Raw genomic sequence first — 26,233 nt, 5'->3', positions numbered from 1 at the left:
ACAAGGTAACTGCTCACTGCAGATAATACTGTTGAGCATCAGCCAAAGCTTCTGCAACACTGCATGTGGTGGCAGCAGAGGCTTTAGCAAGGATGCTGACAGCTTAGCTCAGTTGCCTGGGATCTCAGGTTTGGTGGATGATTTCTAGCACATAATCATGATCATGAAATTTCCATACACTCTACAGTATAACCCAAGACTAATAGTTTTCTATCCATAGACAGCAAGACATTCAAATGCCAATGCCACCACTGTGGATGGGTGTCCACACCTGTTACATTTGAGCAGGTCAATAGCAGTATTTGTTAGCCGTGGTTGGGACCAGCTTGTGATGCTCAGCAACTTCGAGGAGTGGCTATAAAAGCCTGGTGACTAGTGTATGTAACTCCAAATTAGTCACAGGCAACATAGTTACAAGAGCAGCAAGTGATGACATAGTGCTGAAATGGGAAGTACCTATAGGGGTCCTCATTCACTGCTCTTTGTTGAGGCAACTCACAGGCAATTACATAACTGCCTGTTTGAATAATGGGCTCCCTCTCGCCATCAATATTCTGTCTGGACCTTGCACATGTTCACTGACCAAAAGAACTGTGGATAAATGCCAAAATTCTGCAATAGTATGGAAATAAGCAAAAATTAACAACTGCAGGCACCATAGTGTACTTCAAAAAGATTCTTAGGAACAGTGGTGGCAGAGTTCAAGAAAGTAGTGTGCAGATGGAACACCTGAAGCTGTTCTAACAAAAATGAAAATAGTTCAATATAGTCCTGTTAGTATCTTAAATGTGCACTGAAGAACACTTGTTGAGATAGCCAATGTCTACTAACAGCACATAGACAAGTCCACTGACTGCGGTCTGAAGCCAATGTCAAAGAATACCAAAGATCAGTTTATGAGGGTATGAATGGAAATACATTGATTAGCTAACATAGATCAGTGCTGTGAGTGGAGTGTAGTGAAGTTGTGTTGAAGTTGCAAGGATTGTCCAGCTATGTTAAGGCTTGTGTCTACAATGATGTCATTTGAATTCTTGAGTCATATCCTTATCATTAACTATTACAATTTTTTAGCTATACTGCAAAGTCACTGGAAGGTAATTTATGTAGGTTAAGTGCTGGAGGGCAACTGATGCAGAACCTTGTTGATTGTTTTTAATTCCTCATTGTAAGTTTAGTATTAATCATGTGGTGTAATTTTTTAAAGTGAATCTCTGATATCTGTCAGTCACCTTACATGTAAAAGAAATTCAATAATGGAATAATATTTCAATTTCCAAATCTGAATTTATAATCAAAGACTTTGAAAAGGTCTCAGAATATACAGGGTGTCCGAAAAGTCTTTCCCTGATTACATAAATTGATAACTCAGGCTAGAAGTAAGATACAAATATTAAACTGGTGTCTAATTGTTTACAAACTACCAAAGTTTTTTTCACACATCAGTAAACTTCCACATGAGCACCCTTGGTAGCACATATCACATCTAGGTGATATTCAATTTCCGTCCACACATTAGCCAACATCACTGGAGGGATCGATTCAGCGACTGTGGTTATCCGTTGCTGCAGCGTTTCAAGATCTGGTACGTGTGTTCGGTAGACCTTGTCCTTGACATAACCCCATAAAAAGAAGTCTAATGGGGTTATTTCAGGAGAGGGTGGAGGCCAAACCATTGGCCCATCACGACCAATCCATCGCCCAGGAAAGGTCATATCGAGATAGGCACGGACGTCCAAACCCCAATGAGGCGGTGCACTGTCTTGCTGAAACAAGACATTGGGGTGATACCGAAGCAGCTGAGGAACAGCATACAGTTGCAACATGTCCAGATACACTGCAGATGTGATGGTAGCCTCAGCAAAGAAGAATGGCCCGATAATTCGATCGTGCAATAGCTCACACCAAACATTCACCTTTGGACTGCCTCTGGTGCACTCCATGACCTCGCCAGGGGTTTGTGAACCCCAAATGTGCACATAATGACGATTCACTACGCCACTGACAAAAAAGGTCGCTTCGTCGGAAAAGGCAATTCGTCTGAGATAACCATCATCGGCCTCAATACGTGATAGCATTTCGACCGCAAAGTCATATCGACGTGTACTGTCATGGAGCAACAAGGCCTGAACGATTTGCACTTTGTATGCACGAAACAATAAATGTTTGTGTAAAATGTCATGGAGAGAGCTTTTTGGCATCTGTAATTCACATGAGGCCCTGCGCACCGATTTCTTCAGACTTCGCAGAAAAGACTGCCTTACAGCTTCCACCCTGTCTGCTGAGGTTCTTGGTCGACCAGACCTTGAAGGTCAGCAACCAATCCTGTGTTCTTGAACTTCTCATACCAGGTGTTAATACTCTTGACATCAGGTGGATTTCTTCCAAATGTTGTCTGGAAGTGTCTCTGCACTGTGGTTGGTGATTGTGTCTCATGGTACCACAGGACACACTGTGCCTTCTCCTGATTGGCTTCTTGGGCACTGACTCTCATCCACTACTTACATACTGTGAACCTAAAACAGAAAAAAAACTTTGATAGTTGTAAACAATTCGACAGAAGTTTCATATTTGTATCTTACTTCTAGCCTGAGTTATCAATTTATGCAATCAGGGAAAGTCTTTTCAGACACCCTGTACAAACAGGTTCCCATTTGTTGTAGAACTTATTCATCTGTTAGATCTTGTAGGATTTCTCTATAGAGATTTTTATGGAAGTTAATGATACCTAATTGGCAAGAACTACTTTTCAAATGGTGTTTATAATATTAGTCCATATTAAATTTTTTTGTTTCAAATAAATACTTTGATAGGTGCAGTATATTCAATTTTGTTAGGGAATATATCTTGAAACATTAAGATTTTGCAAAGAAAATAGTGTAGAATATTCCCATGAAATTAGCACATGGTTTTGATACAGTATTATTCTAGAAACTTCATATGATAGAAAAGAGTGAAGGACATTGAAGCAATCAGATCAGTGTGTGAAGTCCCACTCTTCCAATTAATTTTTGAACCTCTGTAATACCAAATTTCATGGTATCCTTCATTCATGACTTATTGGGCATTTGGGAAGCCTGACACATACTTGCTGAGAGTCATCTTCATCAAAAATGTGTTACCAGTCTTTGACTGTAAAAAATATTGAATATTATTACAAATTTTATATTGTGTGTTTGTTGTAAAGTCAGAAATACCACTTAAGCTCTCATATAAATTTCTTCAGGGACACTTATTCAAATAATTCATCAGTGCATTCTTTGTTCACTTTTACAAACAAGTATCACATAATTTTTTAAATTATCTTCCATGAAATTGTGACAGTATTAACTTATCAGAAAAAAATTCTCCTTGATTATTTCTTCAGATTGATGGATCGCAGTTGACAATAAATGAAGATGGACTAATTAATGAGCTCTTTCCTGCTGGAGAACTGTGGAATTTTATTGCAAAAAGACTGAATCTCTCGTAAGTGTTTGTAAAACTCTATTCTCATGTTCTATTGTGATTGGTGATATTCCTTTGAACTGGAAGCGATACATCTTTTTATGTTGAAGAGAAGTTGTGATTCTGTTTTTGTCATATTTGGCAATTCTAGTTTATGACACTGGTCATAAATGTAGCGTATACTTCTTAATAAGTAATTCTAGTATAAAATTAAATATAAGGAATTATAACTTACATTTTATAGTAGTGAATGTAGTGCATGAATGTAAGGAAATTCTTTCAGTTTCTCTCTGGCACTGAACATAATGAAATATATGCAAGTAGCACTAGTGTCATTCGGAGTGCTCACAGTGAAAATAGGATAGGAAAATGTCTGTCAGAATAAATCATATCTCCAATCATGAAATTAATAGAATTCTTTATTCTAAAAATCAATATGTGTAGTATTTTAGACTTTCTTGATAATCATACTACCATACTGTACTGTAAAATGGTTGCTCCATTTTTAAAATTACTATGTTTTGACACAGGTCGTTTCAGTCATATTTTAGCATTTGTAGTTAATGTACCAGTAATGCAACATGACCCATAAATATGTACATAATTTGGTGCTACCACTGTAATGAAATAGTAATGCCTAGTCTCTGACATACTGTCACATATAATCACAGGGCTTTTTGTGTCTTCTCAGTTGTAACAATACAGATTTGCTGACACTTCTGGTATAAAATGCTATACTACATAGCCTTGTACGTTTATGTATTTATCCCTTTTATATATTATTGCAAATAATTCAGATGTTCTCTTTACTCTGGTTCAAAATCTGAAGAAGTGGCCAAAACTGGATGTAACAGTTAAATAAAATGTTATGTAGATTGTTTTTTCATAAAATGTTAGTAATATATTCATCAAAGGACCATTTTACAGCGATAGTGAATCTGTCCACTTAATACTGGCAAATATCAGTCATACATAGTGACATATCAATATAAACACGCGTTTATTGAGGAGAGCACAGGTGGTCATCTGTTGCCTTGTTGAAGGAACCATTGTTTTATCTGCCTGAAGTGATTTAGATAAATTTCATAGAACCATCAGGCCAAATGTAAGGCTAAATTCTTAGCAAATGCACTACTGCATTCTATTATGCATACTGTAACAGTGTCTTATGTTTGCATATACTAAGAATAAGTTAATTTAGCAACATGAAAATAATTACATACTGTTCATTTATTCTTTTCATAGTTTTCACTGCAAATACCTCACTCACTTGCAGATGACTTTAGGGCAATAATCATGGTACCAAACCCCTTTTACATTTCCATGTCTTCCATTCTGAATGTCTGAAAGACTGTCAGTACTCTTTTATGATGAGTGAGAAGTTGATCTCAGAAGGATGATAAGACATTAATACTATGCACTATCAGTCACTTTTTAAATTTTTATCAGCCCTTATTGGGAGTTCTCTAAATAATCTTTAATTGCATAGTATGCATTATCTAAGAGGTATGTTTTGACTACCTTTTTAAATAAATGTATTTTAGTTATTTCTTTCATCTCCTTTGGAATATTGTTATACAATTTTAATCCCTGATAGAATATGATACTCAGACTTTGTTTGACTCTTATTAGTAAATATAAATCAAAATTGGTTCTTGTTCCAAGATCATTTGTGAAACCATTTGTGTTGTATTTACTATTGTTTTTCCTGATGTGCACAACAGTTTGGTGGATGAACTCTCTTGGAGCAATAAGGTTATATATTTTTAAACAGTTTCTTTTAATGAGCCCAGCTACTACTTTCAGTTATTACTCTTATGGCCCTTTTCTGCTGTTTTAAAGCTGTCTTTGTTATTTGTGGATTTCAGAAAAGATTCTCATAGCTAAGAATTGAGTGTACAGTTTACAAAACAAAACTATTCATTTGGAAAATGACTACATCCCATGTCAGGCATTCTTGGTATGTACAAACACTTCACAGTTTGTGACAATACTTTTGCCCCATTAATGCCCAAGTTACATTTTTTCATAGCAGCAAGATGCACTATACTTAACATCAAAACTTAATATCAATTAAGTATTATACTTGGAAGTATAGGACGTGGTCAGTGACTGCAAAACGTTTAGTCATTTGACTGGCAGCGATAGATGTAGCCCAAAAGAGCTGTTAGCATCACTATCTGGGTGGCTTCTTTTCAGATTGCCTGATCATCATTCATTAAACCAGAATTCAGTTCCTCTGTCTGGCCATATTTTACATGCCCATAGAGGTAGGGACCAACTGCCTTTCTGTGATAATTCTTCTTTATGGATGAGTACAACACTCACGCACATTATTTGAGGTCTTTAAGAGATGAACTAAAACTAAAAAGACTGCACCAAAAAACTCCCAACACTTTAAACAAAATTAATTGAAGTAATGTTAAGGGCATTTGTTGTATATGAGAGAGAATATTATTATGTTGAGGAGTAAGTGATTTTAGACCAATCAGATTTCTAGGAAAATTTTATCTTTTGTGAAGCTCATGTTGCAAGGAGGGAGTATCTAATCAAATAATTATTCAGTTCTTTTAAATGATGAAACTGCTAACAGTATAATTTTTATTGAATCACGCATTCAAATGTAAGGGCCAAGCTCAAAAGCAATCCTTTTGCCCTGTTATTCAGGAACCTAAAATTCGCTCTCACTCTCAATTTCGAAAACACTCAGGTCCAAATTAAGTTGCCAAATAGATAGTTTTGTCTGCATGCATAAAACTGTTCACAGAAGTAGCAGAGAGATAGGGAAGCAGATGCAACAGAAGGAGCTCATAAATTTTGGTCTTGAAGTAAATTTACTAATGTGTTGGGAAAGATAAGTTCAACTGACCAACATAATGGGTCTGAATAATATTGTTGAATTCTGTCAGACAATATTTATTAAAATTTGGTTGGACATGTGTAATGGTCCGAAAGAGATAAGCAGGTATGAAATCTCATGACATTCCAGTTGAAAGGAGAAGTGTAGAATATGGTTTTCCAACATAAATTGTAGTTTGTTTCTTCACAATTTGCAAGGAAAATACAACACAGTAATGTCAGTGCTCTGCAGGTATGAAACTACAGGGGCCAGGTGACAGAATACAATACTCTTTGCCTTACTCCAATTAGAATTTAATTTGAGAAAATGACTATTTATGTTCTGATTTGATATTGTTTTTAATTTACTGAAAATATAATATTGTTATTGAAAATGATTTTTGAATATACAGATATGCTATAAATCATAAGTTTAACTATCCAACATAACGGCTATTCTACTACGGGAGACATCACAAATGTGAGAAAGCTAGATTCTGACTGAATTCAGTTCTGTTAGGAGGGTATCAGAACATATAATAGTTCTCAGAGTACCTGAGGTATAGAGCTGTGAAAGTAAGACCATTACAGAGCTGGTTATTGTCGAGTACCCTTTATTTTAGAAGTGTTGACTTACAAATTTTTTTGGGTGCATGTGCTAATATGGCTTTAATACCTGAAGCTCAGTAACTCTTGCAATAATATTCATATGATTATATTCTTCACAATGTACTCTTTCATTCACTGTAATGTATTGCCTTTCAAACAAGGCAGTGTAACTTTGATACTAGATTTCTAGCATAGGAAGACTTATTTCTAATATACAATACCATGGGTATCCTAACACATGACAATGCCATATGTTAGGGTAACTTTAAAACATAACCAGCTTTAGTGGCTACATTTCAATTACTTAACTTGCTAACTGTCAAAGAGATGATTGAAGTATGTAATTCAGGTTAGGTTGGTGTATTTCTTCCAGCTAAAATGTCATCTGGTTTCAATTTTATATAATATTCAGGCAGTTTGCATCAAGTTCACCAGAAAATAACACAGTCAAAATATACAAAATTATTTTGAGTTATATTTATTGCAGCACAACACAAGTAAAACTGTCATAATATAGTGTAGTATAGCATAACACATGAGTATGGTGCCTAAAAACTGATGTAAGATTGATGCTAAAACTGAAGAAATACTAACTCAGTTCAGCTACCACTGTTGCTGCTTGTGTAAGTTCCAAGTACAAAGTCATATCATGTATTGTTTAAACTGAACATAATTCAATTTAGAATTGATATTTATATCCTTGCATAGAACTGGTTATGGATTTTAGATTTACAAGTCATGACAATATTTCTGAAACAGTTAGTATGTCAGAATACCACATTTCCTTCTTAAAATTTCATGTCAAAACGTCACAGTTTTTATAGTAAAATTTCATGAATGTACTAACTATTTCTGTTAATTACTTTACAGCTGCAATATAACTTTTGTTCCTAACACAAATCCTATGTCTTTCCAGTGGGCTCTGTTGTTGTTACTATTACTCTTCCACACAAAAATTCCACAAATGATAATTTGGCCTTATGTTTACATTGTGTTTGACATACACTGAAGCGCCAAAGAAACTGGTATAGGCACGCTTATTCAAATACAGAGGTATGTAAACAGATGGAATATGATGCTGCAGTCGACATCACCTATATAAGACAACAACTGTCTGTCACAGTTGTTAGATCAGTTACTACTGGTACAATGGCAGGTTATCAAGATTTAAGTGAGTTTGAACGTGGTGTTATAGTCAGCGCTTAAGCGATGGGACACAGCATTTTTGGGGTAGCGATGAAGTGGGAATTTTCGTGTATGTCCATTTCATGAGTGTACCATGAATATCAGGAAGCTGGTAAAACATAAAATCTCTGACATTGCTGTGGCTGGAAAAGGATCCTGCAAGAAAAGCACAAATGACAACTGAAGAGAACTGTTCAACATGACAGAAGTATAACCATTCTGCAAATTGCTGCCGATTTCAGTGCTGGTCCATCAAGAAGTGTCAGCATGTGAAACATTCAACAAAACATCATTTATATGGGCTTTTGGAGCTGAAGGCCCACTTGTGTACCTTTGATGACTGAATGACACAAAGCTTTATGTCTCACCTGGTCCTGTCAATACCAACATTGGACTGTTGATGACTGGAAACTTGTTGCCTGGTCGGACGAGTCTCATTTCAAATTGTATCAAGTGGATGGACACGTACGTGTATGGAGACAGCCTCATGAATGCATGGACCCTACATGTCAGCAGAGGATTATTCAAGCTGGTGGAGTCTCTGTACTGGTGTGGGGCATGTTCAGTTGGAGTGATATGAGACCCCTGATACATCTGGATATGACACTGATAGGTGACACACATGTAAGAACCCTGTCTGATCAACTGCATCCATTCATGTCCATTGTGCATTCTGACAGACTTGGGCAATTCCAGCAAGAAAATGTGATGCCCCACATGTCCAGAATTGCTGCAGAGTAGCTCCAGGAACACTTTTCTGAGTTTAAACACTTCCACTGGCTACCAAACTTCCCAACGTGAACATTATTGAGCATATCTGGGATGCCTTGCAATGTGCTGTCCAGAAGAGATTTCCACCCCCTCATACTCTTACAGATTTATGGACAGCCCTGCAGGATTCATGGTGTCAGTTCCTTCCAGCACTATTTCACAAATTAGTTTAGTCCATACCACATCACGTTGTGGCAGTTCTGCATGTTCACAATGGCCCTACACAATATTGGGCATTTGCACAAGTTTCTTTGGCTCTGTAATGTATATGTAACACAATATCTCCATAAATTTACAAAAACTGCGTTAGTTTCATCTCAGGTTAACTAGTTTCCATTAATACAGTAGGCTAGTGATGTTACACTTTAACCTTTTCCTCTTATATAATTTTGTGTGAACACTACATGATACTATCATAGTCTTCCATATGTATGGAATGATACTCTTTGTTTAATACTGTCCCATTCTGCTGCATTGCAACTTTGCCTTGTAACCCAAATAGCTGGATTCAGACTCATATTTTTACTAAGCGGTTTGACAATTTTGTGAACTTTGTGAAGCTATCTGGTGATGATCCTATTGTGCTGATACTTGATGAGTGTCATATCATGTTTGTGAGACAGACAACACAAGAAAAAAATATATCTATATCAACTGTTTATCACCTGATTTCTTGCATAAAATACACCTTCTTGTGTGAAATTCATGGGTGAAACACACTATCCTCAAGAAATAGAAACCTGGCGAGCAAATAACTCAGGTTGAGTAGCAACCTCAGTTAGTTAGTTAGTTAGTTACGTGTTCCATTGATCAATAGCACGGAAGAACCGTTATGATGTGGAACGTGTCAAATGCACAAGAAATGCGCACAGGAAACAAGTTTTTTTTTTCATTATAGCCTTATACCTAAATATTTCTATTATCTATCCCATTCCCTTAAATGGCACAAAATGCATATATTATATCTCCAGATTTATTTACTCATATGCAAGAATTCATCTATGGTATAGAGGGAGTTTTCAAGGAGGTATGATTTCAATTTGTTTTTGAAACTATTACTGCTGTCTGTCAGACATTTTATTTCATCTGGTAATTTATCAAAAAGTTTTATAGCGGCATATTATACCCCTTTCTGTGCCAAAGATAGGTTAAGTAAAGGATAGTGTAGGTCTTTCTTTTTTCTGGTATTGTAATCATGAATGTCGCTGTTGATTTTGAACTGGTCCATGTTGTTGAGAAAAAATTTCATTACTGAATAAATGTACTGTGAAGCAGTTGTAAGAATACCTAACCTTTTAAACAGATCCCTACAAGATGTGCGACTGTGAAACCCACACATTATTCTAACTACTTTCTTTTGAGCAGTGAATACCTTTTGCCTAAGTGTTGAGTTGCCCCAGAGTATTATTCCGTATGACATCAGAGAGTGGAAGTATGCAAAGTATGTTAGCTTACTAATTTCTACAGCCTCAAAATTGGCAATTATTCTGATTGCAAAAGTTGCTGAACCTAGTTGATTTAGGAGATCCAAAATATGACTTTTCCAATTAAGATTCTCATCTATATGTACACCCAAAACCTTAGTATGCTCTACCCTGGTTACTGACTTCTTTTGATGTGTTATGATTATTGAAGGAATTATACTTTTTGCAGCAGAAAATTGGCTGTACTGTGTTTTTTCAAAGTTCAGAGCAAGCCGATTCGCAGAAAACCAATTAATGACTTTTCCAAAGACCTTATTTGTATCATTTTCTATCGGACTTTCTTTTTCTGGATTAATAATTATGCTTGTATTATCAGCAAATAGTGTCAGTTCAGCATCTTGTTTCACATAAGAAGGGAGGTCATTCACATATATCAAGAACAGGAGGGGACCCATGATCGAACCTTGTGGAACACCTAATGTAATTTCTCCCCAATTAGATCAAGTGGCAAACTCCTTTGAATCACTTGAAGCATATAAAGAGACTTTTTGCTTCCTGTTACGTAGATATGAGTTAAATCATTCATATGCTGTTCCATTTATACCATAGAATTGTAATTTCCTTAACATAATGTCATGGTTCCCTCAATCAAATGCTTTGGATAAGTCACAGAATATTCCTACTGGTGACATTTTACTATTTAAAGACTCTATTATGTGGACAGTGAAATTGTATATTGCTGTCTCAGTGGAACAGCATTTCTGAAATCCGAACTGTGATTTACTAAGTATCCCATTACTGTTGCGATGGCTAATCACTCTTGAGCACATTACTTTCTCAAAAATGTTTGAAAATGCTATAAGCAAGGATACTGGCCACTAATTATTGACATCTGTGGTTTCCCCCTTTTTGTGGAGAGGCCTGACAATGGCATATTTTAACCTGTATGGAAAAATACCCTGAGTCAGTGATGCATTACGTATGTGATCCAAAACATCAGTTGTAATTGCTCCACATTGTTTTAATTACATGTTAGATATGTCATCTACCCCAACAGAACATTTATTTTTCTAAGATTTAATAATTTTCCTTATTTCACAAGAGGTCGTTAGATGAAACTTAATCTGACTAAAATTTTTTAAAACTGGCTTTTTCTTTTGAACTATTCTCACCAATTTTTTCTCCTACACTTAAGAAGTGATTGTTAAATACATTGGCTACCTGTGTACTGTTGGTTAAGATGGTCTCATTCTCTTTAATAGTAATACTACCTACCCCAGTGGTTACTTTTCCTGTCTCCCTTCTAACAACCTTCCATATTGATTTGATTTTATTGCTGGAGTTGTTAATTTCTTCTCTAACATATGTATTTCTTGATTTCCTTACAACTTTTCTCAGTATGTTACAATAATTTTTATAGTATAAAACTACTTCTGGCTCTTTACTAGTTCTTGCTGCCTCATACAGTTTTCTTTTTCTTTCTGAAGACACTTTAATACCAGTAGTAATCCAAAGTTTCTTTGAAAAGTTTGTGGTGTTACATTTAGTAATTTTCTTTGGAAAATAATGTTCAAAAAGGGATATAAATTTATCAAGAAATATGCTGCATTTATCATTAGCATTTGGCTCATTATATACATCTCCCAAGTTTAAATTTCCTAAACTTTCTCTGAAGTGATCTATAGATACCGGGTGGAGCACCCTCATACTTTTACTTAATGGTTTCTCAAGTGTATGCCCTGTTAGGTTTTGTAAGTTAATCAGTTGTGCTTCATGGTCAGATAATTCATTTACCACAGGGAAAGCATGTGTTTGTTGTACATCCTCTTACTGTACAAATACATTATCTATTAGAGTACTACTGTCCTGAGCTATACGTGTAGGGAAATTGATCACTGATTCTAAGTTATATGTTGTTAACAACACTTATAGTTCACTCTTCATATCAGAATTGCTTAGAAAGTTAACATTGAAATCACTACAGATGAATAACTTCTTCTTTTTGTCTGACAGACAGCAGAATAAGGAGTCAAACTTTTTTATGAATAGCTCCCAATCTCCTAGTGGAGACCTGTACCCTGTTGCTAGTATCAACACAACATTATCTAGCTGAAGTTCACATGCACAAACCTCAAAGTGCTGATCAGCACAAAATTTGCTTACTTCAACAGTTCTGTATTTATACCCTTGTTTTATGAAAATGGTAACTCCTCCTTTAACCATACTAGATCTACAAGTGTAAGATGCTAAATTATACCCATTTATACTGACATTTTGGATCCCCACAGTTGCATGGTGCTCATTCTTATTTTTGAGATCATCTAAACACATTATCAGCTCATCTACTTAATTTTTTATTTCCCTGATATTTTGGTGAAGTAAGTTGATAACGCCCTTAGCTTTACCCTATTTGCTGTGCATGAAGTTTCTTTTCTTCTATTTTCCTTGGTTGTTGTCTGTCTGGAATTTGGCTTTAAGCTAAAAAACCTGTCTGCCTGGTCCCAATAACCACAGGGATCACCCCTTGTGTGACTGCGGCCCCCCTTACAGTACCTGTTAATAGGGAAGCTACCTTATATTTCCCCTTCCTGTTAAGGTGCAGGCCACCTACCAATAGCATCAGCTGGAACAACACTCATGTGAGACTTTGCCGGTGTCTGGAGCATTCTGTTCAGCTCAGTGTTAATACGCCTTACAGCAGTGTTTACCCAGGTCTGATCATGGCGCTGAAAGACCTCCACAAACCCCACATTCCTGTGCCCAGTTTCTGCTCCTGTTTTATCCAGGTCACTCCTAATACTAAATCTTGGATTCATAACCAGGCTGTTTCCTACTTCCCCAACTATAATTACCTGATCTTCCTTTTCAAAGTCCTTGCATAGCTGACCTAAATGTTTTGTCCCCTGGCTAAGGTTAGCACTTGGTTTCACAAAACTTGTGACCTGGTACTCTGTCCCTAATTTCTCCTGAAGCTGTTGGCCCACACTCCTCCCAAGACTGCTACCTATAAGCAGAATTTTTCTTTTCCTATTCTGGTTTGATGCTGACCTATCTTTTTTCTTTTAAGCTAGTATTCTGCTTCAACCTACATTCAACTACATCTGAATGAGGCCCTTCCTCCACTACTTCAGATAGCAAGCCAAACTGATTTGCTAACTGAATTTCAGAAGTTTTATCACTTGTTTCCCTTTTTCGCCCTTTGCTTGCTACCATTTCCCAGCACCCAGAGTCCTTTTCCTCCCTTAGCTTAAATAATTCCAAATTCATGATTTCTAATTCAGTCTTAAGGGCACAAATCTTTGCCTCCTGTTCCTCGATTTTTCTGTCCTTTCTACATAACCTACACTGCCATGGAAGAGCCTCATTGTCTACCCTTGGTTCTTCTCCGCTGCACTTGCCCCAATGAAACCACAATCTACAGTCTATACAGAACACCCCCTCTTTCAAATTTCTATGGCAACCACCACGCCTGTCACACATGGTTTGATAGTAAAACGTACCACAAAAGCAGAAAATAACTTCAACAAGACAATAGTTTTGTAACCTGTACTAATACGTAACTAAACACTAATGTAAACAAACTTATAAATCTTGCTTCAGGAACTTTTAATTAACCACACAAATTCTGAATGAGAAACACGAATTAATTTAACTCTGAAGCGCTAAGTCTAGTCAAAAACAAATATCTACGCTTGTACGAAATTTACGCCTAAGTGTATAAACAAACTCGCAACTGCTGGCCTTTATGAAATACTTCCTTTTAGATTTAATTACGTTTAGAAAAGTGCAACCTTCAATAGATGGATTAGATAAGAAGTAAATGCACTAGTCTAAAATGTAATATTAACTAAATTAACTCTTATTTCAGTATTAATCACATAACTTAGTGAGAGCCTCTTACACGTGTGTCCACCTGGCTGGAGGGTTGCCAACTCCATTTTTGATTATGAGGTTATTTGAAGCTGCTTACACATGGGGGATTACAGATGAACTTTAAATGAAATACACAATGAACTGTGTAGTGACCAAGTAATACATGAAACTGATCCAACAAATACAAATATGGCTTTATTCACAACCTTTGAACAATAACGGAAATAAGTCTCTTTTGACCCCATGTGTAACAAGACAAAAGAATCATAAATAAGTTGCAAGGTAAGCGATATACCGAACAACTATTGTGAGTGATACAAACTAAAAGAATGTAGTGAATGAGAGTCAGTGCTGCTCCACGTGTATGTAGGTGTGAGTCGCCAGTAGGAGAGTGAGGTGAGGAAGAGATGCCGGTGACCTGACAAGATCGCATCCATTGGAGCTGGAGTGGCCAGTGCCGACCAAGCAGGTGGGACAATGTTCTGGGTGGGCACTGGAGCATAGATCAGGAATGTGCAGAGACAAAGGCACACATATGGGGACTGGGCCTGCATGGCCCTGGATGACAATACCGAGGAGGAGGGTGCCATTCTCCATCTCTGCATCACCATAAGCAGGCAGGTCCTCATGCCGAGGAGATGAGGCTAGACCCACCAGTGACAATGGCTGAGACGATGAGGGCAAGGGAGCCAGTGAAAATGGCCCAACCCAAACAGCAGGATGCAGCAACAGACCGCAACTCACACTGCTGGCACCTTATCAACTTCCCGCCTTGGATTTTTAGCATGCACGATGCCTAGTAATACTAGAGGCCAGTTCCACCAACCTCCCCTATTGCCCCTCCTTTCATACGGCTCAGTGTTGCACAACAAATCATGAGCTGCGACTCACTGAGATGACCAGAGGTGCTTCACACAGAGAGCATCCCAGAGTGCCGCTGAGAGCTACATTCAGATTTGTGAAGCCTACAACAGAGACATTGGAAATCATATTACATGTCCACCATGCTTTTGGTTGCCAGACAAAGAATCATTGGAAAATAACTGAATCAGAATGTGTCTGAGTATGGGTCAAAGTTGTTGACAATTGTAGTAAAATAAAAGTAGTTGGTGATCTCACCCATTATTATAGAAAATAAATAAAGTTTTCCCTCCACCTACCCTTAAAAAAAATGCACATTGATCTTTCGAAAAGCTGAGAAGCAATTCTTTTTGGTGTTGTACCTCTCAGCAGCACTCTGGGATGCTCTCCGTGTGAGGCACCTCTGGGTATCTCTGTGAGTCACAGCTCATGATTTGTTGTGCAACACTGAGCTGTATGAAAGGAGAGGCGATAGGGGAGATTGGTGGGACCGGCACCAATCGCCGGGAAGCTGGAACCCCAAGGCACAACACATGCAACAGCAGGCAACAATGGGCTCAAGGCAGAGGGCAAAGGGGTAAGCTGTGATAATGGGTACCACATTCTTGAACTGGTAGCTTCTAGCAGTGAGCAGGGGTACAACTGATGAAAGTGGCACACCACCAGCCCATCGGTCATACATACAGACGTCACAAAGACAGAATCCCTGTTGGGAGATAGCAGTGGCTCGTATCAACTTGGGACAGTGACCGAATCCCTGTGTCCACATCAGCGATCTTGGTAAGAAACAGCTGCATGAACCTGACCGTGTCAGGTGTGGCAAAGGCCACAGAAAGTGTAGGAGTGTGTGTGTTGATGCCAGCCATGAAACAGCTCAGCTGGGCTCCAATTCACAATAGGCATGAAGTGATAAATGCTCAGAAAATGGTGAAGGACATTGCTTGGTGAAGAATCTGCATCAAACTTTTTCATTTCGAACATGAATGTACACACTACCGGTTCCATGTCACCATTTAATTTAGGGTAGAATGACAAAGCTATAAACAGGATAAATGCCATGACAGAAACCAAACAATTGAAAGGTGTGAGAAATGAACAGGAGCCCATTACCAAAACTAAGGTACAAGACAAGCCCTCAATACAAAAAATCCTCAAAGGCATATGAATTGTGACCTCAACCGACATCAAGGCATGTCAGAGAATGTAAGGAAACCAGGAAAATGCATCCACAACCAAGAGCCAATATGAATTCAAGAAGGGACCCACAAAGTCTATATGAATGCATTCTTATGGCTGGTGTGGAGCGGGGAAGGGGAACAGAGATGTCCTGGGAACTGCCTGTTGTTGGGCACACTGCTCACACGATTTGACAAAATGGACAATTTTGCCATCAATGCCTGGCCAAAAAATATGTCTCTTAGCCAGCAGTTAGTGCATGAGACTCCCAAATTGCCCTGGTGGAAAAGGTGTAGAATCTTGCACCATAGTGTGGCAAGAATAACAACACTGGGAGAGAGGTCTTCCTTGGGCAACAACAAAACACTGTCAAAAACAGAGAGGTGATGGAAAAATAATTGCACATGGAGTCTGAAGCCTGACCTGGCAGTTTATCTGGCTAGCCCTGTTGAACAAACCAAACCACATAATGGAGAACTGGGCCAGTAGTAATGGCAGCCACTATGTCCGAGATCATAATAGGGAAACCCTCAACCACTGTGTTTCAGTAGCATTATGGATGCAAATCAATTTTCGTAATCAAAATCGAGTTCAGGATCCACAGGAAGGAAGGATAAGTCATCTGCATTGGCATGTTTAGACTTAGGTTGAAAGTGGATTTCATAATTGTAGTGAGACAAGAACAGTGCCGAGCATCGTAGGTGGTGTACTGCCTTTTCATCCAAGGAAGTATGAGGATTAAACAAGGAAACCAAGGATTTATGATCACTAATAAGGTGAAACTTGGAGCCATACATAAAAACATGAAATTTCTGGAGAGTATAGACTATGTCAAGAGCCTCTTTTTCCACCTGAGAGTAATGCTGCTGGGGTGGGTCAGAGATTGAAAGGCAAAATCAACAGGTTGTTCAGAGCCGTTGACTTATCAGTGCCCTAGGGGTGCACCAAAATTACATGCTGATCTGGAGAGAAAGTAGCTAAACAACGGACCTAGAGTAGTTTGGATTTCAACATTTGAAAAGCATGTTTGCCATCCAGACGCCAGCAAAAAGATAAATTCTTGCATAACAAGGCAAGCAACAGGTGGGCCAATTTGGTCACCCACCTCAGAGAGATTTTTTGGTAGTAGGCTATCTTCCCTAGAAAGGCCTGAAGCTCCTTCATGGACAATGGACAAGTCATAGACATAACAGCGGGAATGTGGTGTAGCAGAGGGTCAACCAATCCCACGAGATCTTAAACCCCAAATAAACAATAGAAGGTCAAAAATACTGAGATTTTGTAAGTTACACTGTAAGCTTGTGGACTGGAAGACAGAAAACAAAGCGCAAAAATTTTTCAAATGATTGGCCATGGAGAAGCCCATAACAACAGTATCATCCCAATAATTAATGCACCCTGAGACAGATAAAGTCTGTTGCTCTAAAACATCATTGGAATATAGCAGGGTTGTTAGCCACCCCCAAAGGAAATTGCAAATATTGATAGAGACCAAAACGAGCATTCAAAACCAGAAATCACCAAGACTCCGCACCCACAGAAGTCTGCAGATATGGTTCAGACAAATCAATTTTAGAAATGTACTGGCCCCTCAGTATTTTCCCCAACAGTTCCTTCTGGAGTGGGAGAGGATACGTATCCATGAATGACTGTGCATTGACAGTAGTACTGAAGTCACCACAGGGGCAAAGTTTTCCCAACAACTTCTGAATTACAACCAGCAGAGGCGACCATTCACTAGCTGTAACAGGTTGCACCATCCCTACAGACTGAAGTCTGCCCAACTCTCCTTTCTCTTGATCATTCAGGATGACACGAATAGGACGTGCATGATAAAAATGAGGCCGAACCATGGATTTCAAAGAAATATGAACAGAAAAATTCATAGCACACACTATACCTTCTGAAAACAAGTCCAATAACTCATCACACAGTGTTTCCAGTTGTGAATACAGTACCTGATTGGACACAAGATTAACTGTTTCAGTGATAGAAAATTCAAATGAACGAAATGCATCCATCCGAAACAAGTTCTCAACACTGGCATCAGCAGCCACCAAAAATGTTATGGAGCAAACCACTGACCTGTAATTGGCAGATGGCATAAATTATCCCCATAGGGTAATCTTCGGGTTTGTTATAAGTGACTAGCTTCTGTGTGAATGGTGCCAATGGTGATGAGCATAAACTCACATAGGTTTGAGAATTCAATAACACCATGGCGGCAGTACCTGCGTCAACCTTAACCGGAGTAGTTGATGACACAGTACCTGTGTCAACCTGTAACTGGAGTAGTTGATGAAAAACACTTAACTTAGTAAATAACTTGCGAGAAGTCACAAGCATTGAAGTCACACAGTTTTTGTCCATGATGATATCCTGAGCAACCTGTGGTGAATGGCACGCAGAGGTGATGTGTCCTTTCTTCTTACAAGCATTACATGTATCTCAGTGCTTAGGATATGCTGAACTTTTGTGCTAGACAAAACAGAAAGGACAAGATAGAAGAGAGAATACTGACACTGACACTGTAGCAGTCACAGCTGCTTGGGCTGGCCTTGATCTGCTCGGTGCTGGGCCCACATTTTTACTGCTGCCACTGCCGCTTTCTTGTACAAGCCATCTGTTGTACTAGTGGTCACATCTTGTGACACTACTGCCACATCACCCCATGCTTCAGATTGGTCTCCCACCACCTGAGAAACTTCAAAAGATTGTGCTATTTGCAAAACTTTGGCCAACAGGCATTTTCACAGATTAAAGCCTTCTGGTGTACTTTCATTTCCAGAGCTAAACAGACTCTGCATAAGTGTCATTATGTGCATCACTAATGAACTGACACTTATGCCTAAGGGCGTGAAATTTGGCTGCCCAGGTCCTGTATGACTGGTCTGGTTTCTTATGGCATTGGCAGAATTCGACTTATGCTGATATGACATGTTCATTTGGAATGGTAGCTGGACAATAAACTGCATATGTGATCAAAGATAAGAGCTGCCATTTCTTGTAAAGGGGCAAGCTAACACAGCAACTGATATACCTTAGATGGAATCCACAAGAGAAATAAGCCTTTGCACAAATTTGAGTCTGTCACACCGAAAGCCAAAAAATGCTCTCTGTATCTTCTTTCGTAAGCTTCCCAATCCTCACCCGAAACACCATACAGAGGAAATGTGGATGGGTAGACAGGAGGAACAGTACCCTATGTCTTAATGGAAGCTGATAAAGTGGACACTGCTGAAGTAGGCCTAAGCTGTTCAATCAGGGCTGGTAGCATGGAATCCATAATGACTAAACCTAATGAAACTGTGCTTAAAGACTGCACATGTATAAACCATTCCAACTCATTTTCAATTATGTACTAACCAAGAAATACATGAAACTGATCTAAGTAATGCAAATATGGCTTTATTCATCACCTCTGAACAATAATGAAAATAAACCTCTCATGACTCTAGACTTGACAAGACAAAAAAATCAAACAGAAGGTGCAATATAATTGATACACAGGACAACTGACATGAGTGGTACAAACTTAAAGTACATAGTGAGAGTGAGTCAGAGCTGCTCAATGCATATATAGTGTGAATCGCTGATAGACAGTGTGGTCAAGACCGTGCCACGTGCATGCTTTTACATGTAACCTCTAGCAGTTTAGCCTGGGCTGATAAGTTGGCAGTTGATTTAAGTACACACGCATAATGACACCACACTCAGTGCACTCACACTCACATGCTCTGAAATTACAGATTCTCTCTTAGCAAACTGCAGAACACAAATTACTTTATGCTCAGACATTGCCATTTTGTGTATGTGACTCTACAAGTGGGAAAACAACAAAGCAGTATTCACATGTGCACTTATCTATACTTGTTTGAGTTCTCTTTAATTGTAGGCTTGAACCAACACTCTATAATGCTTACTTTTGATAGTATTAAAATTTATAACTGGGGCATTGTTTTATGGACACCATATATATAGAAGATTACAAACAAAATCCTGGCCAAAAATCAGTTTGGCTCTAGAAGCAGTAAGGATACTAGGGGAAAAAAGTCTGAGTTAGCATTTATTTATGAATGGAAGAACCTATAATGAGTAACTAGAATATTTTCAGAATATCTTTATATCTTAAGTCATCCATTCATTCCTCATCTTCCATTGATCCTATTCACCATTCATTGGTTGTGGAAAAAGTCGAGGGACATATTATCAAAGTAATTTACATTGATTAACATAGCAAATAAACAGAAAACATAATTTTTAAGGAAAACTGCTGCTTCTTTAGCTACACTATGTACCAGCTATTTAGCTCCCCTTACTAGCATTATATCTACATAACCATCATGATATTTATTGTAAAACAACAGTATCTATCTGTCATATGAACAGAGGCCTGTGTTCCAATAACATTGCCCCTCTCCTGGAGCTAACAGCAACCTTCAGTCGTTGAATGTAGATAATCATGTTACAAGGATTGGAACTTTAATAGTGGCAACTATTTATTTACAGCTCATACAAAAGAGATATGTGCTTCAAAGTTTTACTGATCTTCAAAGTAGTCACCAGCATTGTGAATAACTCGTTGCCAGCAATGTGGAAGTTGTAGGATACTCTTAGCAGTGCCACTTTTGTTGACAGTTCAAGCGGTGCAGTCTATTGCCTGACGAATTTGTATCAGTTCTGAAGCGAATGCTGTGAAGTGTTTCCTTCAGTTTAGAAATCAAACTGAACTCACAAGGGCTTAAGTCAGGGGAGTGCAGTAGGTGGTATAGCACTTAGCAGCCCCATCAGTCAAACAAATCAGTAACAGCTTGCACTGTATGTGCTTGAGCATTGTCCTGCAAAATGATGGTCAGATCCTGCAGGAAGCGTCATCACTTCTGTCTCTATGCTGTTCATTTTTGGAACACAACCTATGACCAGCTTAGAGACAGAAGTGATGACACTTTCTGCAGGACTTGACCATCACTTTGCAGGACAATGCTCAAGCACATACAGTGCAAGCTGTTACTGATTTATTTGACTAATGGGGCTTCTAAGTGCTATAGTACCTACTGCATTCCCCTGACTTAAGCCCTCATTAGTTCAACTCGATTTCTAAACTGAACCAAACACTTCATCGCATTTGCTTCAGAACTGCTACAAATTTGTCGGGCAATAGATCGTGCTGCTTGAACTGTCACCACAACTGGTGCTGCTAAGAGTATCCTACAACTTCCACATCACTGGCAATGGGTTATACACAATTCTGGTGACTACTTTGAAGGTCAGTAAAACTTTGAAACACGTATCTATTTTGTATGGGCTGTAAATAAATAGTTGCCACTATTAAAGTTCCAACACTCTTATTTGAAGGAGTGGCCAGTAAGGCATATTTTCAATTTTCTTTCAGATTTGTAAGGATTCTCAATTTCTAACATCTATCCTATCTAAACAGGTTTCTTTATGAGTAGCATTTTTTGTACTGAATAAATTTAATGACCTTGGGATATTGAAAAAAGATCTTGATATATGTAACTTCCTGACAGATTAAAACTGTGTACCAGACCGAGATATTTGAACTCAGGACCTTTGTCTTTCACAGGAAAGTGCCCTACCATCTGAGCTAACCAAGCATGACTCATGATCCATCCTCACACCTTCAATTCCACCAGTACCTCATTTCCTATTTTCCAAACTTCACAGAAGCTCTCCTTTAGAGTGAAAATTTGAATCTTGATATTTGCATGTCAGAATTTGACATTTCTGTGGAATTATGCTTCTGTAGTAGTAGGTGACATGTAAGCATTATGAAAACACCAATAGGTCTATGTAGACATTTATTAAACTTTATTCAGTACAGGAGACATCCACCATTTAACATCACTTCTCAGTGTGAACAGGTGTCCAGGGTACAGGAGCTTCACACCTCCACTCTGTGGTGCTAGTCGGTGATTCTCTTCCTCACAATGTCCCACAGAGCAGCCCCCCCCCCCCCCCCTTCTCCCTCTGAGTGTGGCGCACTGGGTGATCTGGTGGAAAACCATAGTCTGCAAGGCATGCAGGTTGTTGATCGGCAGTGCTCGCTGTAGAGTGGAGTTGGTGTACATCTTGTGCTGCACAAACCCAGAAGGAAGGTGACGTGACTGACTGTAGTGGGAGGTGGGAGTGGTGGCTTTGACTTATTCCATTGTTGAAAGCTGTGTTGAATTGTCAGTTATCATGGGGTGATTAGGGTACATATTCGAATTAGGCAAGCTGGTCATGGAGTTAACGGGTAGACTGATCGTTAGGTTACCACAAGTGAGAGTTGCGATGACAATGCTGCAAAATCCACCAGTTGTTAACGGGCTGACTGATCATTAGGTCACCTATGAGTGAGAGCTCTGATGACATTGCTGCAAAATCCACCATCATCAGTAGGTAGAAGGTAGTGATTGCCCTGGACATGATTTGTGAAGCTGTTTGTTTGTGTGTTTTGCTTCTGTCCATAGGTCATTGTTGTACGAGAGATGTTTGAGTTGTCATGATTCTGTGGGATATTTGTGTCATCTTTGGTGATAAGTGTCCATGCTGGTTCCAGTCTGTTGATTGAGACCATGGTGGTGTTTCTATTGACCTCAATGTCAATGATATGAGTTCCCCATTGGACAACTTGGAATGGGCTATTGTAAGGTGATTGTAAAGCCATCCATACAGTATCATCACAGAAAATGATGTGTGAACAATTTAGGAGTATCTTGTGTAGGGTCGGTTTGGGGGCAGTGTTCGTGGATGGAGGAGGCATCAGCGAATTACAAATATGGTTCTTGACACTATGCACCATTGAGAGAAGGTGCAATGGGTCAGGAGTTGTTGTTGATAATGAAAATTCAGCTGGCTGGTTTAATATCTCAACATAGAGTATCTCTGCAAGTGAGACTTGCAGATCATCCTCACCACGTGTGGGTACTGAGGAGGACGCACAGGGAAGTTTCAGTCCATGTGCCCCTATGACACATAAGAACTTCATCACGCAATGCTATCACTCTTCTAGGTCATTGCTTTTGGGATGGTGTGCTGTGGTGGATTGGTGAGAGTTGCTGCAGAAGCTACAAAGGGCTGTGAAGAGTACCAGTTCAAACTGGAATCCCTGGTCAATGGTGATATTATCTGGGCCACCAAAATGTGATATCCAAGCTGTGTAACAGCTTCTTCCCAGTGTGAAACACTATCAACCATGGATATGACATGTCTGTAGTCCTCTGACTCTAGTAAAGGTCCCACAAGATCTACGTGCATGTGGAAAAAGCACCCGAATGGTATTTCAGAACTGCCAAGCAGTGGCTGTGGATGTCAACCCACCTTGCTTCATTGACAGTCAAAGCTTGTGTGTGCTCAGGTGCAGCAGTTACATCAAACATCTGTTCAAATGAATCATTCAGTGACCAGCCATATAATAGATCAGGAACCTAGGTGCACAATGTTGTGTGGGCAATCATAGATTCTACACTGCATGATCCAAGGTGAGGGAGATTGTGTGCACTCAAGAAAGGTATTCAGCCATGATGTGGTCTGCCCACTGCAAGTGCTGGATGTTGGGTGAGTATTGAGCAATTAAATCCAAATGACAGTAGTTTGACTGGTGCCCCTCTGTATCTTCCCAAAATTACCTTACTGCTTCATACACTACTAAACTCTGCCCAAAGAGGCCGTGAAGACCCAATGGTACTGACGGGCTGCCATGTCATCCTTAGCCCACAGGCGCACTGGAGGCGGATATGGAGGGACATGTGGTCAGTACATGACTCACCTGGCCGTATGTCAGTTCATACAGTGCTAATAACTCCTAGTCAAATGATAATCATTTTGTTTGAGATTCTGTTAATTTCTTAGAGAAAAATCTGAGAGGCTGTGTAGTAACCCCCCTCCTCCTCCCCCCTCCTTCCCCCCTCTAGCTGGAGTACAGTGCCGATAGCTGTGTCACTGGCATCAGTTGATAGTGAAATTTGTATGCCCAGTGTGGGATGTGCTAAGGACACTGCCATCACCACAGATTACCAGTGATTGAATGCCTTTTGCATTTCTGTGTTCCACATTACTTTTCGTTTCCCCAGCCAGGGCATCAGCCAAAGGTGTCTGTGCTTGTGCATGTGGTAAATGCTGTCAATAAAAGTTCAGAATACTGAGGAGTTCATGGTAAGTTTGTGAGAGAGGCAGCAAGCAGATGGATTCAGTTTGATCTGGAGCTGGTTTGATTCCATCTGCATTGATGGTATGAATAAGGAAAGTAACTTTGTGTTTTTGTAGTTGTGGTTTGTCATTATTGATGTTGACACCTCTGTCATGGAGGGTGATGAAACTAGTTCAAAACTCCTTCCATGACTGCCAGCTGAAAAAATTAAACTATCATTCAGATAGGCATAGCAGCAATTGATCTTGATTAGTATACCATCAATAAAATGTTGCCATGTCTGTGCTGCACTTTTTGGTCTGTATTGAATCATCAAGAACTCATATGGTCTGAATGGTGTGATGATGGCTGTTTTACTGACATTGTCTGAGTGCATGGGAATCTGACAACAGGCTTTTTGACAATGAATTACACTAAAGGTTGTGTCTCCCATGAATAATTGTGAGAAATCTTGAATGTTTGGTGCAGGGTAGCTGTCTTGAATCATATGAGAATTAAGTATCCTGCAGTCCCAAAAGAGTCTCACAGAACTGTCTTCTTTTAAGTACCAGTTTGATGGGTAATCCTCAGCTATTGATTGAAGAACAGATGATGCTCACTTACAACTTGTTGTCTGTTGCTGTCTTGGCTGCCTGAAGAAGAGCTTGTGTGAGGCACCATGCCTTGTAGCAAACAAGTAGACCAGTGATTGTGCATAATACCATTTCTACTTGTGCACAGCTAGAGTCTAACCCTTTGTGTGTCACTCGATGTACTGCACTGGACTCATTGTAGAGGAGTAGGCGAGGCAGGTAGCACTGTACTAACCTGTACTGTTTGGCACTAAGCTGCAGCACATGTTGTGGTGTCAGTGAGTTGTGGCAGTGAGGCATGACCACCCAGTGCAGGTACAATCATGTGGGCCATTCTTACATTGTTGTGTGAGAGACATAGACTTTGGTTGTGAGGGATGTTTCATGTATGCAATGGCACAGGTCACCATTAACAGAGCATAATTGTTGTTAGTTGGCATGAGTCTCATATAGTTGATTCTGAACTGTGTTGACTGGTTGTATTGTGGTAATACACTCATGTATAGAAGGCTGCTATTGGCAAATGGCATGACATGGGTTGTAGGTGGGGGCGAACTGTGGGTTGCGACTCTTGGTAAAGTCAGGCCAAAAAGCCCCAGGATGAACTACTGTGAGGCACAGTGCTGTAAAGCATGGCAGTAGAGATGAAGTGAGAAGTGGAATTTATAGAAGAAGTCTACTCATATCACCACTCTGGTGACACAGAAGGTCCTTATGCAGTGTAGCATATCAGAAAGATGCACTGCTAGTTCCCATGTGCCATTTACAGGAATGTCTGTGTTGTTAGTCAGATGCAGCTGTAGTCTGAAGATTGTAGTGTATGGTTTGAATAGGAGGCAAGGCACATCCAAGCCTGTGTCAATGGGGAAGTAGACATCTGTGTTGCCGTCTTTGTATAGGTGTCCCTCATGCAGAGTCACTGTGGTAGAAGAGAGGTGACTTGATGCTGTGGTGTGAGGCAGTGTGCCTATTGCAGCATGTGGTTGTCATTAGGATATGAGCAGGGTTAGTGACAGTTGCGTGTGGATGCAACGTACTGTACATGATACCAGCAGAGTTGTGGGAGAAAGGGGGTGCAGTCAGTGGGCACAGCATTCATAACAGTTGTTGTGGTACCATGCGCAGTCAGCAGCCCAATGCTTGGAGGGGAGCTTGCGATGTCAGCTTGGCATGATGTCAGATGCTGGCATGACTGAACAGAGTGCCTGCTGGCTGACTGAGTGGAGAGGGAAGTGTGCCCAAATTGATGTTCTGCCTGTGTCAAATGGTTCAATATAATATGTTTGCTAGTGCCAATTTCTTGTCAAGTGGTTTCATCTCATGCA

At 39.4% G+C, this 26,233-nt stretch overlaps 1 protein-coding gene across 1 annotated transcript in view; it reads left to right on the top strand.

Annotated features, from left to right (window-relative positions):
* LOC126456464 (uncharacterized) overlaps positions 1–26,233 on the top strand; it is a 119,529-nt gene that overhangs the window by 32,295 nt on the left and 61,001 nt on the right. Inside the window, exon 2 of the mRNA XM_050092215.1 lies at positions 3,368–3,468. The gene's annotated coding sequence lies outside the window, so the exon portion shown is untranslated. The remainder of the gene's footprint in view (positions 1–3,367; positions 3,469–26,233) is intronic.

Source organism: Schistocerca serialis, chromosome 2 (assembly GCF_023864345.2).
Source record: "Schistocerca serialis cubense isolate TAMUIC-IGC-003099 chromosome 2, iqSchSeri2.2, whole genome shotgun sequence".
NCBI lineage: Eukaryota > Metazoa > Arthropoda > Insecta > Orthoptera > Acrididae > Schistocerca > Schistocerca serialis.
Note: the sequence above shows the minus strand (reverse complement) of the source record. Positions and strands in the feature narration are given on the sequence as shown.